Source organism: Maniola hyperantus, chromosome 9 (assembly GCF_902806685.2).
Source record: "Maniola hyperantus chromosome 9, iAphHyp1.2, whole genome shotgun sequence".
Taxonomy (NCBI): domain Eukaryota; kingdom Metazoa; phylum Arthropoda; class Insecta; order Lepidoptera; family Nymphalidae; genus Maniola; species Maniola hyperantus.
This window is the reverse complement of record NC_048544.1, coordinates 4,209,934-4,228,360: the sequence shown is the minus strand read 5'-3', so window position 1 is coordinate 4,228,360 and position 18,427 is coordinate 4,209,934. Positions and strand designations below refer to the sequence as shown.

General features: G+C 36.4%; 1 protein-coding gene across 1 annotated transcript in view; it reads right to left on the bottom strand.

The window, feature by feature from the left end:
- Window positions 1-17,613, bottom strand: part of fj (four-jointed box kinase) — a 46,576-nt gene extending 28,963 nt beyond the window's left edge. The window contains exon 1 of the mRNA XM_034972114.2: window positions 17,380-17,613. The gene's annotated coding sequence lies outside the window, so the exon portion shown is untranslated. The remainder of the gene's footprint in view (window positions 1-17,379) is intronic.
- Window positions 17,614-18,427: the final 814 nt, after the last annotated feature.

The window sequence follows — 18,427 nt, the reverse complement described above, 5'->3', positions numbered from 1 at the left end:
ATGGCTGGCGTTTCGTGTAAAAACTAGTAGCCTGTCAGGTGTCCGTTAGAATAATTAATAGGCCCTTGTTGATGCTGAGACAATCCCAAATGAGGAATTAGTTAAATTAAATATATTTGATCTAAATCAGTACCCACCACTACCCATATTATAAATGCGAAAGTGTGTTTGTTTGTTGGTTTATTGATTTGTCATTCAATCACGTCGCAACGGAGCATGATTTTTTGCATGAGTATAGTTGAAGACTAGGTCCTGCATGCTGATTCGCTAACGCAGTGTTCAACGATGAATGAAACGAAGCCACCGAGCACATTTGACATTGATTGGTTCTACATTGCTGCTTCACTGAGAGACATTAAAATGATTTTTCGTAGGAAACCTTCAATGGATTAAAAATTTAATCTCAAATGACCTTGGCGGCTATCATTCATCGTTGAAAACTGAATTAACGAATTACCCCGCAGGTTGGGCTAGGCGTTGACGAGTCAGTTTATTTTCTTTTAATGAAATATAATCATCCTAACATTCGCACTCAATAGTTCCCGCGTGAAGAACTGCTTCTAATAGAAGGATTTCGATTAAAATCTGACTTTAATATGCTTTAGAATTCTGAAAGTTTCGTATTTCATAGTTGAAATTACACGCAAGCAAATGAAGCTATAAATTGCTATATGTCAGTAATGGTTTCTCTGTTTATTGTTCAAAATAGTGGAGAATATACATCCAGGCAGATTTACGTCCGACCATAAATAACAAACATCTTTTTGAAGTCGGTTAATAGTCGTGTAATTGCGGTAAGACATAAACGGTTAAAGATTTAAATATTAGATTTAATGATGCAAAGATAAGAGCTACATTCTAAAATAGCTTACACGTAATAAAATGGCTTATCGGGGTTCCCTTTACGGTCTTAGGATGTGTAGTCGATCTAGAGTGGAGCCTTAATTAGAGATACCACATCGTCTGACATACCAGGATATGTCGCGGTTATTTAAAGAGCCTTGCAACTTGCAACGTTTGTACAAGACAGTTTCTATGTCTGAGATATATGAAGTACTACATGATGCCCGCGACTTCATCCGTGTGAATTTAGGTTTTTAAAAATCCCGTGGGAACTCTTTGATTTTCCGGGATAAAAAGTAGCCTAGTCCTTCCGCGGGATGCAAGCTATCTCTGAACCAAATTTCGTCAAAATCGGTTGAACGGATGTGCCGTGAAAAGCTAGCAGACATACGAAAGACCTACGAAGTCGCGGGCATCAGCTAGTTTTCAATATATCATTATTTATTACTAAATTAATGTTACTTGCGTTCCTGGTATTGGGCAGTGCGAATTCAAAACACTTAGTTTAAACAGCAATCTAGCAATTACTTGGTTAGTCACGGTAGATACCTACACTCTGAAATTGAATTAGATCAATAGGATAGTCAAAAGGAATAGAAAAAAATCTAAAACAACATTTTTCATGTCTCAGTTCCTGTATAATATGTACACCCTAACCTAGACATCACTATTGGGTTTCAAAGGAAGACTCTTATGGTAAAAAGTGGCATTTTATTACTAGCTGCAGGACGCTACGCTCGCGGATCTTTGTGGTTAGACATCCTTGTTTTGTTTTTTTCTATCTTTATGTAACTTTGTACAGGTACTTATATAAACGCTGTAACATAATTCACTATTCATATGTTAATAAAATATGTACTGAGTAACAAGGAGGTATTATTATCTGAAGAACGGAATAAAAGTCGAGAAACATGTTTCAGGGTAGGAATATTACTAACTAGCTTGTGCTCGCAACTTTGTCCGCGTGGACTACACAAATTTCAAACCCCTATTGCACCCCCTTACTTTGAATTTGCTAAAATCTTTTCTTAGCAGATGCCTACGTTATAATAGCTATCAGCATGCCAAATTTCAGCCCGATCCAGTAGCTTGAGCTGTGCGTTGATAGATCAGTCAGTCAGTCAGTCACCTTTTCCTTTTATATATTTAGATCTAAAGGAAATTCGGAATTTTAAGAGCAGAAAGTTGTTTGATGACATAAGCTCGGAAGTACTGGGCAATGGGTTCGACAATTGATCGAAAAGTCTGAAATTAGGAAGAAGGTTGAAAAAGTTTTCTCCTGCTGATTGCTGACCTTCTGTTTGAAGATAACACCACATGATGGATATTTTAGATTTCATTTAGAGCCTCTATAGCTCAACGGGTAAAGGAGTGGACTTAAAACCAAAAGGTCGACGGTTCAAACCCCGTCCGTTGCACTATTGTCGTACCTACTCCTAGCACAAGCCTGACGCTTAGTTGGAGAGGAAAGGGAATATTAGTCATTTAACATGGCTAATATTCTTTATTAAAAAAAACAATGCATAATATAGCGATAAAATTAAAGTTTATATTTCTTATTTCTAACCGAGATTGCTATCAAATCTTCAAATTTTGCAAATCTTAGTTCATTTGACTCGCCTCTTATTTGAAGGCAGTCGGAAGGTCGGACATAGAAACTTTTATTCTTTGCACATTTAATATTGTTTTTAGTATTAATATTGCCTTTACCTCTACACTACGAAAATCTAAACAACCTTTTAGTTTAAAAGCCGTTTAAATAATATTTATTACGGAAACCTTGTGCTATAAATTTCCAAATACGGTATTAGAATTCCGGAAACTTCCTGTTATTCATCACCAGTTTCCTGTACATTAAGAGCTTTATCTGTAATCTTTCGATATGTATCTTATAGTTACGTTGTCATTTGTCAAAACTCGTGTTTTCTTTGACTAACAACAACGCTATATAGTCCATATAAAATGACTCCTCACGCACCATTTTAACTCTATGGGTCAACTGTCATGTCAAAAGTACGGTCCACCTTTAAAATAAGGACGAAAATCGTACTTTTTTTTATATTTATTTTTTTATTCAGATACAAGTTAGCCCTTGACTGCAATCTCACCTGGTGGTAAGTGACTTTTGACATGAAATTTGACACAAAAAGTTAAAATGGCGCGTGAGGAGCTAAAATTATAAGCATTATACCTACCGACTTATCGAAACATTAATTTCATCTCTTTAGCTCATTAGTAACTAGATGATGCCCGCAACTTGATGTGCGTGGATTAAGTTTTTTGGAAAATTCCATGGAATGGAAACTCTTTGATTCTCCGGGACAAAAAGTAGCTTTTGTCAGTCCCCGAGATGCAAAGCTATTTTTGTACTCGTCAAAATCGGTTAAACGGGTGGGCCGTGAAACCTAGCAGACAGACATTTTAGGATTTATAATATTAGTATGGATTATAATTTGGCTGTACCTGTACACTATAAAATTATAAAAAATAGAGATAGCTTATATCCCGGAGACGAACATAGGATATGTATTGTCCCGGAAAATTGAAGCGTTTCCACAGAAATCCACGCGAACGAAGTCGCGGATTTCTTTATTTTATTAATAGTTCACAATTTTTTATACGATGTAGGTACCTACGAGTCAAATATCTAATATAGATATTTGGTCTTACAATAATATCATTTCACACGATTATTTATTACTTTATGATCATGAAAAAAAAAAATCAAAACCACGCGTATTAAGTCGCAAACAATAAAACTCAGACCAAAGTCACCTTATAAAATTATGGTCCCATAATATGAGAAATAAAAATATAAAAAATCTAGTCAAGAGTGAGCCGGACTCGCATACGAAGGGTTCCGTACCATCATACAAGATAAATAACATTACTTTTTATTAATCTTTAATTTGCATAAAAGAAACTCACTCTGTGAAAATGTCAACTCTCTGCCTATTATGAATGAATGAAAGATGAATATACTTTTACTACACCACAAAATTAGTACAGAAAAACACCTACAAAGCAAAACAAAATCCTCCTCAACTATTGCTTTCCTCTATCTTCTATTTTCTATCTCCATCATCTATACCTCTATCAACTATCATAAACAAATCCTCCACAACCTGGTTGCCTGGTAGATTATTATGATATTTATATTATATATATATCATAATAATATAGATATTATACTATATATATAGCTAGATATCGCTTCAAAGCCATAAGGTCGCTAACTGTACTTCTATTTTGTGACTTTTATATATCATTATTTTTATAATGGTGTACAATAAATAATATTTCATTAATTTCATTCATTCATTGTCACAGTGCATAAAATACAGCCCGATGACAAATAGATGGGCGGACGGACACAAGGACGGACAGCGTAGGTTTAGTAATAAGGTCCTGTTGGCATCCTTCAGGTACAGAACCCTAAAAATATAAAAAACTAATTTACAAGCTCATGGAGCCATATATTAGTCGCGACATTTTAACATGAGTCTCGAACTTTTATGATTGGAAGTTGGAACGATGCCCCCCGGTTTACGAGAACTGGTGTCCGAGTGAACTAGAGTGAGGGAACTCTCAGTTTGATCCTGAATCGACGATATGACAAATATTAGGCTATTTTGACGTAAAATCATTTAGACTACATTAGGGCTATGTAAGTCAAATGTGTACCTACATGGTACTAACATGTGAGCTGGTAAAGGAGAACTGTCTTACATAATATTATGAACGTATAGCTCAAACGGCTAGGCTGAGAAACGTGAGACTTTGCAAGTAAGTCTTCTCCATAACTACCTATACCTCCACTAAGTAAGTAAATTCAGAAATTATATAGCAAAGCCAGTTCAGGTGAAAACTTAAATGAAATGAATAACATATGAAAAATATAATATGTTGCAGCGTTAATCGATACTTGTTTTTAGAAAGCCTTCGTTAAAAATGGTTAGGTATGGAATTATGTTCAGAAAAGCTACCTTTGAGGGTACTATGTTAACAATCATGGGGTTATTCAAGGGACGGACCAACAAATACCTGAAAGGCCGGCAACGCATTGGCGGTTCCTCTGGTACTGCAAATGTTCATGGGCGGCGGTAATCATTTAACATCAGGTTTTTTTTTTTTTAAACCCTAAATTATTTTTAAATTAAAAAAAACATCATACTTATTATCATGCCTACTTGTACCTTGTTCTAGACAATTTTACTTCAAATAACATAATAGGTAGTAAGTAGTAGGTAATTTGGGTTTACTTTTGACAACGATTAGGTAAAGTTCTAAATTTAAAAATGTTTAATACCAATCGGGCTTTTCCCCGTCGAACTATAGAGAAATCAAAAATATCAAAGTCGTTATTATAAAAATTCCATACAAATGATCATCATTTTTATAACAACCTCGAAATTATTGTGAGAAAACCCGTCCGACGGGTATTGGAACCGTTAAATTTGTCACGTATTCGCTAATTTGTCGAGTTTTATCTCAAATTTCATTTGAACGTTTCCTTTTGCAAATGAGATGGATTGAATATTTTATTATGACTTAATAATACTCCTCTTGAGTACTGAGCGAACGGGTTCTCGAGGTAGTCACCTTTGGCTAAGATAAGAACGTGCTTGCCATGAAAATTTTCACTTTCGACTATTATTTACGAGCACATTAGTGTGGATCATCCTATTAGTATAAATTATAATTTTCATGTAACCTAGATTTCATGACACTCCTATGTGTGTCCTACATCGACATACGAAGTAGTACATAAAATTTCTTTGGTGTCCTATCATTTGAGTATCTATCTAGATATTCGAATAATCCGTATAATCTCTACACTGCAGTTTTTAGGGTTCCGTACCTCAAAAGGAAAAACGGAACCGTCCCGACGAACGAATCCGTTTTTCCTCTCGAAGTACGGAACCCTAAAAATCGAGCGAACTCTATTTTAATTCACAGTTTTTTTAACCCAAAGCGTGCTTTAATAATATCTTTTTGTTACATGTTTATCCATGTCTCTGGAATTCTACTTTTTCTGAAATCATCCAAGATGTCAAAGGGCGGAGGATATTGTAAGTAAAAAAACGTCAACCACGAGCTTTCAATAGCGGTCTCACGGTAACACAGAATTCAGAATAGGTATAGAAATGGTAATAGATATTTAGGCTTTGAGAGATCCAGAGTTCGATCCGGAGCTCTAACTTTCAGGAGTTATACATGTATGTACATTTAAGCATTTAAATATCACTTACTTAAACGACGAAGAAAAACAACCTGCATGGCTGAGAGCGCTCCATAAAATTCTCAATGTGTAAAGTCTGCCAATACGCCAATACTCGACGAGCGTGGTGGACTGTGGCCTAAGCTCTTCTCATTCTGAAAGGAAACCCGTGCTCTAGTGAGCCGGCAATGCGTCGATATGATGATAGTGATAATGATAGAAGTGGTAAGCGTAAGCTACTCGCTGCGTAAATGGCTTGTAAAAGATCAGTGTGCGTTATTGTAAAACCACGCGTAGGTTAGGTATTTCTATAGCGTCACAGTATGATTTGCGTTGATTTGTATCATGTGGGTGTATAATTTGGAAATATTGTAGTACTACTTACTAGGTACTACCAGGTATATAAAATTCTTAAACCTTAAGGTACTTTTTTCCTATTTGTAGCCGCCTGGCTCTTAGGTATATTGTTTTATTATGTGACCGAAATAAATTTATGATTATTCTGTAGAAATTCTTATAAAATAAATAATGTAGCATCACTGGAACGGTTTTCCTCAAATGAAACAGGACCCCTAATATATCCGAGCGAGCCTTTCAACCATACAATCGTGACCCGAAACATTTTAGGACGGTCAAACGTCACGGCTCCATTGTTACAACCGGACAGAACGACATTTTTTGCTTATAGCTATTCCCACGAGGTTAAACTCCGGAGTCCGGAGTAGTTTAACAAGTATACATAACTACCTCTCTGCCAGGTGATCGCAGCCTTTAAAATATGTCTACCCTTTCTCTTGACCAAACTGATTTAACATCCTTCTTCTTCTTCTTCCTTACCTTATCCCACGCTACGTGGAGTCGGCACAACATGTCTTGATTTGTCAACTTGTCACAAACTGATTTAACATCCACACTTCTAAATATATAAAAGGAAAAAGGTGACTGCCTGGCTGACTGACTGATCTATCAACGCACAGCTCAAACTACTGAACGGATTGGGCTGAAATTTGGCATGCAGATAGCTATTATGACGTAAGCATCCGCTAAGAAATGATTTTTGAATATTCAACCCCTAAGGGGGTGAAATAGGGGTTTGAAATTTGTGTAGTCCACGCGAACGAAGTCGCAAGCATAATCTTTCCACCACCCATCCGCTTTTGGCGACCGATTTTGACAAAATTTGGTTAGCAATAGCCTAGGTATATCCCGAAGACGGACATGCGCTACTTTTAATCCTGAAAATCAATGAGTTTTTATGAGATATCTGTTTGGTATCACAGAGCAGGCCATAGGCTACTTTTCATCGTGGCAAATCAAGAGTTTCCACGGGATTTATGAACCTAAATGCACACAGACGAACTCGCGTGAGTAATCTAGTATTATAAATGCGAAAATATGTCTGTCTATATATTAACTTCTTAGTTCGATTTTGACACTACAAATATAGTTTACATCCCAGAGACGGACATAGGATATGGGCACTTCTTATCTTAGGAATCGAACAGATTTCACGAGATTTTCAAAGACTTAGATGTATGTGACACTGCTCACAATGCAATCTAATAAAATTGTCCTTAATCACTTACTTTGTTCTTGTATTTAAAAAAAAACAAAATACTTATACCTAGTGTTGAGCTGTACACTGACAACCCGTGACCGAGTGTTAGACCTTTAATAATAAATCGATGATAAAAATAAATATTATACAATAGCAATAAAACTTACGCTCATAAAAATGCAATACACCAACAAAGTGTTTATTTAGTTCGTAAAAATAGCGGACGACAGAAATTTGGATGTTTTATGAGTTCTATCAAGCCTTATTTATTAGTCTAAATGTGACGCGTTTATGACTTTGAATAAATATTTTTATAGCAGACTTGTGACGAACAAAAAATAAAACTAGATTTCATCGGATTCGAATTGTATTAAATTAGTTGCTTCACAGCGATTATTGTGCAGTTAAGTATTTAATATTCAATATTGTTGGATTCAATGACTGAAGAGTAAACAACGAAGTATCTAACCTTGCTGTTTCTTAAGTTTAGACGCACGTATTATTTTAAACATTTAAAGAATCACCCGAGATGACAATTCATCATCATGATCATGATCGATTTTTTTTTAATTTATCGCTGGCTCACTACAGAGCGCGGGTCTCCGAGTGAGAAGGGTTTCAGCCTTTGTCTGCCACATTGGCTAAGTGCGGATTCGTAGACTGTACACTCCTTTGAAAACATTATGGTTAAAGCAAGTGATATTTAATTACTTAAAAAGCACATCGCTCCGAAAAGTTAGAGGTGCGTGCCCGGAATCGAACCCCTGACCTCCGATTAGGAGACTGACGTCCTTACCACTAGGCTATCACGGCTGCAGCTGTGATTTGTTATAGGTACCATTTAATAATAAAATAATTAGGCATTTTATTTTAATTTTATTTTTATTAACTTTTCGGAGTTATGTGCGTTTTAATTAACTAAATAATCACTTGCTTTAACGGTGAAGGAAAACATCGTGAGGAAACCTGCATGCCTGAGGGTTCTCCATAATGTTCTCAAAGGTGTGTGAAGTCTACCAATCCGCACATGGCCAGCGCGGTAGGCTATGGCCAAAACCCTTCTCATTCTGAGACCCGTGCTCTGTAGTGAGCCGGCGATGGGTTGATCATGATGATGATGATGATAACAAATAGGATTTTGACTTTAGCTGTGATGTATACAGCTAATAGCTGTAACTTCCTTTTAGCTACATAACGTATTTACTACTATTATACTACCTAGATACCAACTCAGGTACCAAGGGGTACCAAAGTTGTATAGCACTGATTAAATAGCTTTAACCAATTTAATCTATATATTAATCTATATATATATATATATATATATATATAAAAGGAAAAGGTGACTGACTGACTGACTGACTGACTGATCTATCAACGCACAGCTCAAACTACTGGACGGATCGGGCTGAAATTTGCCATGCAGATAGCTATTATGACGTAGGCATCCGCTAAGAAAGGATTTTTGAAAATTCAACTCCTAAGGTGGTGAAATAGGGGTTTGAAATTTTGTAGTCCACGCGGACGAAGTCGCGAGCATAAGCTAGTAAAATATAATTTTCTAATACGACCAATGATCAAACATCTTGCTTGCGATGTAAAATGCGACATCACATCGCAATTTACCCATAGTAAGTAAGTATGTATCTGTGAAATGGGTCCATTAGGTTACATCCGTAACTCAGAGCATGTCAAGGCACAGTTAAATTGGTTCCAGTCGTTATCAGGAACATCTGATGATAATCGTTAAGCCTAGGTAGTTAGATCCATCTAATCTGTGAGCTACTGGTTTATCCTTAACCGGTTACAGAGGTCATACGGCAACCGCTCCTATGAGAACTGGTTGCATGTGAAATGTGGATTAGTATGACTACAATGAAGAGATGCCGATATCTAAATAAAAATGGAATCTTGAGTGAGTGAATAAATGAATGAATTTATTTTTATTGTATACTATGTAAATCAGTACAAAGAACTAAAACATAATATACATAAATACATAAAACATATAACACAAATAACAATATATTTATGAATTTATTTTATTACTTACTACCCGCTGTCCGCATCTTCGTCCGCGTGGATTTAGGTTCTTAACAATCCTGTGGGAACTCTTTGATTTTCCGGGATAAAAAGAAGCCTATGTCACTCTCAAGGTCATAAACCCTCAACTATACCTAATTAAAAAAATCCGTCGATCCATTGCTCCGTTGCCACGTGATTGAAGGACAATATTTTTTAATAATATAACAATAATAATATTGACTGATAGTAGCTTTATGCGCGTTGATGTCTTTCACTTTTCTGACTCATACAACAGTAGTATAAAATAAATAACCTATTTCTAATACATATTTATTTAGTTTTTGAAAAACCGGGGAACGCGGGAGCAGTACCCGTAGTACAAGATTGTACGTCTCACCAAACGAAACCAAATTCGAGAGTCGGAATATTTCCGCGTTACAGTAAAATGGACCTAAACAGCCTTGAATTGAAGTCAAATATTCAATGCCACTGATTTTAATTTCGCAATGTTTCCGCTTGGAGCGCTGGCTGTACAAGTGTAGACAAACTTGAGCTTTAAAACAAGGGGTTTACGATCCAGTTTACTGTAACGCGGAAGTATTTCGACTCTCGAATTTGGTTTGGTTTAGTGAGACGTAAAATCTTGTACTACGGGTACTGTTTGGATTTTCGGAACAAAAAGGACCTACCCTGTCCATGATGCAAGCTATCTCTGCACTACTTTTCGTCAAATCGGTTCAACGGATGAGCTGCAAAAACGTGGGTAGCAGACAGACAGACAGACTTTTCGCATTTATAATATTAAGCATGGGAGTATATATTATGCTAAAACAAATACGAATCATTAATTTTAAGTAACAACAACAATTTCATGTCAATTTAAATTGCAAACAGACTGAAATATATGGCCATTTGTCAAAACAATGGCGGGCATTTTTCGCTCAGATAAATAATGGCCTTAAAGAATATGTCATGGAGCCGCTTCGGTATTTGTGTGACGGCTTCGACATATGTCAAAGTTGATATGTATGTAAATCTTGTACACGAACACATTTTCTAAGTATTATATAATAATGTACAGTACGCCGCCAAAAGCGATGAGCATCGGCCTTTAGAATGACATTTCAGGTTTGTAGAGCGTTGTCTCTGTAACTCATACCCATATTATGACGTTTCGTCGGTCTCAACGACCGAGACAGTGCTCTACAAATCTCCTATCTCCTTCTAAAGATCGATGTTCATCACTTTTGGCCGCGTACTGTACCTATCATAAGTTGCGCCCCGGAACTTCGTTCGTATGATTGACTGTCTTTGGTTTGTCTGTTAGACTATATTTATGTTATCATTAATTAAAATACAATTAGTAGTTTAGCTATTATGAGTGAACTGATGAACATACACGCACGCCGACACCCACCCACCCACACACACACACACACACACACAAACACACACTGTTACACCCTATACCCTCCCGTAAAAATGGGAAATTAGTTGTAAAAGCACATTTTTATTGTATCTAAAGAGTGCTACAGTACTTTAAACACAGCTATTATAAAACCCATATCCATGCAGACGAAGTAGAAAAAAGCTAGTTACTAAGAATTCTTGCTAGGTTTTAAAAAATATAAACAAGAATTAATTTTATTTTTTCGAACCGACTGCGACCTCTATGTTACAAAACCGATGCTGAGATAGTCGTTATTTGATAAAGCTTTCTCTAAAGATCAACTTAGGTTATGGGTTGCCAATTGTTCTAATTTGAGCAGGATGTAGCGATTTCATACTGTCGTGACCAATGTACCGCCGAGCGCACATGGAACGCACTTCAATTTTATATAGAGTTACTTTATTACCCGGCGAAAGAAAGAAAAACATTTATTTTGTACTGTGCCACACATCATACGTTACCTAAGGGTGTTATCCCGGCGCTTCCTCCACTTGAGCGTTAAAGCCAAAATGCCTCAAGCACAAGAATTGTCGGAATAGACTGTGTCATGTGTGGTACAACTCGAAAAAAGGTTCCAGCTTAGCATAATGAAAGAAAAAGAAAAAACGTTTATTTCTTAAAGCTGTGCCACACATTAACAATTTTACCTAGTGGTTAGATTATCCCGGCATCTCTAATACTTGAGCATTAAAATCAAAAGACATCAAGCAAAAGAAGCGCCGGAATAAACTGTGTCATGTGTGGCACAACCAGAAAAACCGACCAAGTGCGAGTCAGGCTGGCGCAACGAAGGTTCTGTAATACAGTCGTATTTTTTCGACATTTTGCGCGATAATTCAAAAACTATTATGCATAAAAATAAATAAAAATCTGTTTAAGAATGCACAGGTGAAGGCCTTTCATATGATATCCCACTTGATATAGTTTAGTTATCTTACTTCGAAAATTTAAAATACTTATTATTAGTTCATGACCACAATTTTTTTTGTGTGATGTAACCCTCAAATTCACGGTTTTCAGAATTTACCCAAAATGTCTGCTATAAGACCTACCTACCGGCCAAATTTCATGATTCTAGGTCAACGGGAAGTACCCTGTGGGTTTCTTGAGGCACAGACAGACAGTGTGATCCTATAAGGGTTCCGTTTTTCCTTTTGAGGTACGGAACCCTAAAAACGGCGTAAACAACAAAATAAATATAAAAAAGCAAAGATATAAAGTAAAGGTTCGCGTCAAATGAAAAGTTTCATTATATAAATTCCAAAATATTATTTTGAGAAGTAGGTATTCTTAAACCGTAAACCCACAACATCAATTTTCGAGGTAAGCCTGATTATCATTATTTGGGATTTGTAAATTATAAGAAATGGACAGATATTTCTTCGTTTAATTTCGTTACGTCAATGAAAAGTTCACAGGCTTACTGCCGATGAATCATTGTACTATTGCAATTTGAATGAATCAAACTGAAATATGGATATTGAATTTCATAAATCGTAACATTCATTGTCTAAAAATAGGATATGCAATGAAATAATAAGCTTTGTAAAGTTTTCAAGTTGAGGAACATGAAACCGGAGTTTCTATCTTCTGTATTATACAATTGCCAAATCACGTTGTTGGTTGAGTATAGTACCTACCAACTATAAATTATAGATTTGATGCTAACACCACTGTTACGTTTTATTAATTACTAGCTTATGCTCGCGACTTCGTCCGCATGGACTACAGAAATTTCAAACCCTATTTCACCCCCTCAGGGGTTGAATTTTCAAAAATCTTTTCTTAGCGGATGCCTACGTCATAATAGCTATCTGCATGCCAAATTTCAGCCCGATCCGTCCAGTAGTTTGAGCTGTGCGTTGATATATCAGTCAGTCAGTCAGTCAGTCAGTCAGTCAGTCAGTCACCTTTTCTTTTTATAAATTTAGACTAGATGATGCCCGCGATTTCGTCCGCGTGGATTTAGGTTTTTAAAAATCCCGTGGGAAATCTTTAATTTTCCGGGTTAAAGAGTAGCCTACGTCACTCTCCACGTCTTTAACTATGCCTACACAAATAATCACGTTGTCCTTCTCCGGGATGCAAGCTATCGCTGTACCAAATTTCATCAAAATCGGTTGAACGGATGGGTCACGAAAGGCTAGCAAACAGACAGACAGACAGACTGATAGACAGAGAGACAGACATACTTTCGCATTTATAATATTAGTATGGATATGGATTATTTTAAAACTTACATTATGGGCTCTGAACATATAAATGTTTCAAGTTACTTAGAGGTTTTATTAATAAAAATATAGAAGTAGAGACTTCTAAGTAATATAGTTGGTGAATCATACCAAATAATGTAAAAGGCAGAAAATTAAATACAGTTCAGTTAAAGTCATTGTAATATAAACATATTATCTTTATTATATTCTAAAACATAAGTAGAAGGAACACACCAATAAATTTATATTATTTTCAGTACAAAATACATAGTGATTTGTCCATTTTATTACACAAGATACAATCGCAGGTCTTATCAGTAATAATAAACTACGGGAAAACTTCATCGAAATTGATAAAGCCGTTTGCGGAGTTATCTTGGACATTCATTTAGAACTTAACAAGGTAAGACGAGTTGTTTTACCCGGTTTTTGTCGATAGTGAGGTTGATTAAGCTGTAAATTTCGCTTGTAAACAGTTAGCGTTTGCCTAGAGCCGTGTTTTTTTTGTTTTTAGGGTTCCGTACCTCAAAAGGAAAAACGGAACCCTAGGATCACTTTGCTATCTGTCTGTCTGTCTGTCGGTCTGTCAAGAAACCTATAGGTTACTTCCCGTTGACCTAGAATCATGAAATTTGGCAGGCAGGTAGATCTTATTGCTGACATTTGGGGAAACATCTGAAAATTGTGGTCATTAACTAATAATTATTAGTATTTTCAATTTTCTAAGTAAGATAACTATATCAAGTGGGGTATCATATGAAAGGTCTTCACCTGTGCATTATAAAACAGATTTTTATTTATTTTTATGTATCATAGTTTTTGAATTATCCTGCACAATGTCGAAAAAATACGACTGTAGTACGGAACCCTCATTGCGCGAGCCTGACTCGCACTTGGCCGGTTTTTTATTAAAAATGTAAGAATATGTAACGAGCGTAGCGAGACCAATAATTAATCTATGATGTAGCGATTAGAGGCAGAGATGCTGCCTTTTTGCATCCACTGCTAGACCTGGCTTTTCAAGGACGCTCCTCCACAGTCACAATTGCCCTCCCCGGCTTTCTCATGCAGCCACTTCCCTCGACCTTCTTTAGGCTGCATTTCCACCAGACCGATGTGACCGATCCACTGATGCTAAGCGGTGTAGGTACAGAGATAGCTTCCATCGCAAGGAAGGGAGGAAGAAGGAAGAATTCCTCACGGGATTTTTAAAAGAACTAAATCCACGTGGACGAAGTTGGGAACATCGTCGAGGTATTTAGTAGATAGGTTGTATCCCGAACACGGATACCGATATAGGTAAATTTTAATACGGGAAGATCGAAAAGTTCCCACAGGATTTTTAAGAACCTAAATCCAAGTGGTTCTCGACTAGTAACTACTTGTACACATTGGCACACCGCACAGAAGATATAATAGTACCTACTAACGACATTGGTGATGCAATATGTAAAACACGAAGTAGAGTTACTACCTAATTTAGTACCACAATCAGAGCGGCGGGCTCGAGCGACGGGATCGTCTGATAAACACTATCGCGAAGACGCCAGGCTACTCTCCGAGCTTTTGAGCTTTAGCGAAACCTTTTATTTTTGTTGTTTTAGTGCTTTCAAGTACTCCGAATTGATTTGGAAAATCTCGAATGATTTAGTGTGTTTTCTAAATTAAGTTAATATATAATCTTAACACATAATACCTACTTATAGTATATTGTTTTTGTTTTCAATTTTAAGATTTTTACTGTACGCAACCATATTTATTAAAAAAAAATTAAAAGAAAGCATTGGCTCATCAACGCCCTGCCTAAACCCTTGGAACTAGAAAACTGAAATTTTGCACAGAGGTTCCCTTTATAATGTAGACAAGGAAATTCCAAATTCTCACGAGATAGAGAATTTCCTTATATTTTCATCAAACGAAGTCACAGGCGGTCGGTCGCTAGTTCTAATACAATTTCAGAAACTCTATAAACTGAATCAACTAAGTTAGACACTTGGAATCAGAAAACATGGAGTAGGTAGACTTGTTAGAGTGATATGAGAAGAGCATAGGACTTAGGTTGCTCTATAGACAATACGCCCTTTTGGATGTTCTAGGTATTTTCCAAGGTTGGACGAAGCTTTCAAGCCTTTCAAGCCCCCGAAAAAGCCGATTAGTGTGAAACGGGGAAGGACAGACATGAGTAGTAATTTCTAGTGTCTCCTCTCTAGGTCACTGAATCAGCGAAATAATTAGTTACGATGTTTTGGACGTTGTAAGAAGGAAATGTGGCTAGTCAATCTTCAATTAACCATGAAAAATGTAATAATAGCCGTATTGGATTGAAAATAATAAATAATCCCTGATTTCTTTAATATCGCGTGCATAAATGGCGAAGAAGAAAAAGAATATCTAGATATGGACCATAGTTCTTTCAAAGAACATTTCGACCATCACGTCGTCGTAACTTGTCATTTTTAGTCATAAAATTAAGAAATTTTCAAGAACAGTTCACAACTGATGACGTGTAAGGCAACGAACGTGAGATAGCTGATCGTGAAATGAAATCGTTCTGCAGTGTTCAGTGCCAAGGGGTAAACATTGTTTTTTTTAAATGGTGCCCAAAGTCTACTGCGCCGAAATTTATTGAACCTTTCGGCAAAAGGGGAGGTCAACCACGATACAGATCTACCAACCTAGAGATTGCCATCAAGATTTTGTGTACAATGTAAAAAAATGATTTTGGTATTTCTTTAACGCAAAGCAGATTCAACTTTAAACTAGTTATTTTTGTAAGCATTTATGATTTTAAACTTAGAAAGGTTTGTGCGCCGTGACCATATCCGTAAAAGGAAAAGCTGACTGACTAACTGACAGATCTATCAACGCACAGCTCAACCTAACCAACCTGGACGGATCGGATTGAAATTTGGCATGCTAAGCGTCCACGAAGAAAGGATTTTTGAACATTCAACCCCTAAGGGGTTAAAAAAGGGGTTTGAAATTTGTGTAGTCCACGTACACGAAATCGCGTGGATAAGCTAGTAATAATATAAGATTGTGAGCTGTACAGTTGGCAGTCATATTTTACTAGGTAGGGTAGGTACTCTTCTGTCCAAATCTTCGTCAATGAAATAGGACTAAAAATAAATTTGTAAAAGTTTGTTTGAAAAAGAAAATCTTTGTATTTCGTTCAATTTGTATCAGTAGCTTTTGGTGAAAATAGTTATAGTTTTATAACCTGTCTCATTGATTGATTTACACAAAATCGTAAAAATTCAAGAAAGAAAGTTTTCTGTTGATGTTTGTGAGTGATTAATATTTTAAACTAGCTTATGCTTGCGACTTCGCCTGCGTGGACTACACAAATTTCAAACCTCTATTTCACCCCCTTACGGGTTGAATTTTCAAAAATCCTTTCTTAGCGGATGCCTACGTTATAATAGCTATCTGCATGCCAAATTTCAGCCCGATCCGTCCAGTAGTTTGAGCTGTGCGTTGATAGATCAGTCAGTCAGTCTGTCAGTCAGTCAGTCAGTCACCTTTAATTTTTATATATTTAGATTAAAGAAGGTATAAAGGGAAGATAAATGATTAGATTTTGTACCATGCCAGCCATCAGGAAACTCACTGAACTAGATTAAAGGTTGGTGGGCTAACCATGGGCTTAGCACCTGGAATGGCACAATGTGTTAGGAAATACCATGGGCATACCTAAGGCATACCTATTATGAGGACGGTTGTTGCCGTACATCAGAAAAGGGGCATGTTCTGGACAAAGAAGAAATCTGGTCTATTATCGAACTAATATTTTGAGTATGTATCACGCCTAAGCTTCGTATCAATTTCAGGAATCGTATATTATTCTTTCATCGTAGTACACGTAGAGCTTCGTAGAGTCTCCCAAAGAGGTAAACTTTTTCGGGATCTTAAATTACGAATTTTGTTCATTGTTATTTTTACTATTTGTATAAAGTTTGTTGTTTATTTTCCCAGTAAAATTGCGGGAAAATTATTAATTAGGACCTACATTTTAAATATTAGTGAAAATATAAGATAGACTAAATATTAAGATCAGACAAATACCAACCGTATCCCATAGATCGCCACCAAATCCCAGAACACGAAATCACTTCAATATTGTATCACTAAACACAAAATTCCTTGAAGTCTTCAAACATTCAAAGTCATTTATCAGAAAACCCACTCGAAAATATAAGTCAAATTTTTCAATAACGAAACACCGTAAAAACTATAGGTTTTTTCTAATGGAGAAAAGTATGTAAGAAACCTGAAAAGCACAAAAACGCGTCTACATTAGACAACGTTCAGTGCAAGACTGACTTAGGTAAAAACATGCACGACTGAATAAGAGGTGATGTGTCCCTTTCTTACTCTCGCTGTTTCCTACGAATGAGCAGGATGGCTATAATGGCATGCATTATGGCACTGTCTCGTTTGACTTTTTTCCGATGATTTCTTTGAACGATCAAGCGTTGGATCTATAGGATCTATAGATCTCTATAGTAAGCGTGAGTTATGCCCCTGAACAGTGATTCATTGATAGGGCAGTTAGTTATAAAATTATGGTATTTGCTTTGGATCTAATAAATTGATACTGATACGGTTTTAATGGCGGTTTTGAGATGGTGTTTAATTTTCTTATCTAGTTTCCTATTAGAGCTTCGGATGTGGCGTTTTCGTTCCAATTTTTGTAACTTACAATTTGGTTTGAGCTTTCCTTATTTAGGTCAAGAAAGGTTATTGTACCTACCTACTGACGCATGGAGCAAACCTGTCAGCTATGTTTAAGGGATGAGAGGTTCAATTTCCGTCACATCTAAGAAATATTAACGTCTCCAGGATGCAAGCTATCTTTATCGTTAAACTAACTTATGCTCGCGAATACGTCCGTGTGGGCTACACAAATTGCAAACCCCTATTACACCCCCTTAGGGGTTGAATTTTCAAAAATCCTTTCTTAGCGGATGCCTACCTACGTCATAATAGCTATCTGCATGCCAAATTTCAGCCCGTCCAGTAGTTTGAGCTGTGTGTTGATAGATTAGTCAGTCAGTCAGTCAGCCACCTTTTCCTTTTATATATTTAGATATATGTGCTGTGAAAAGATAACAGTT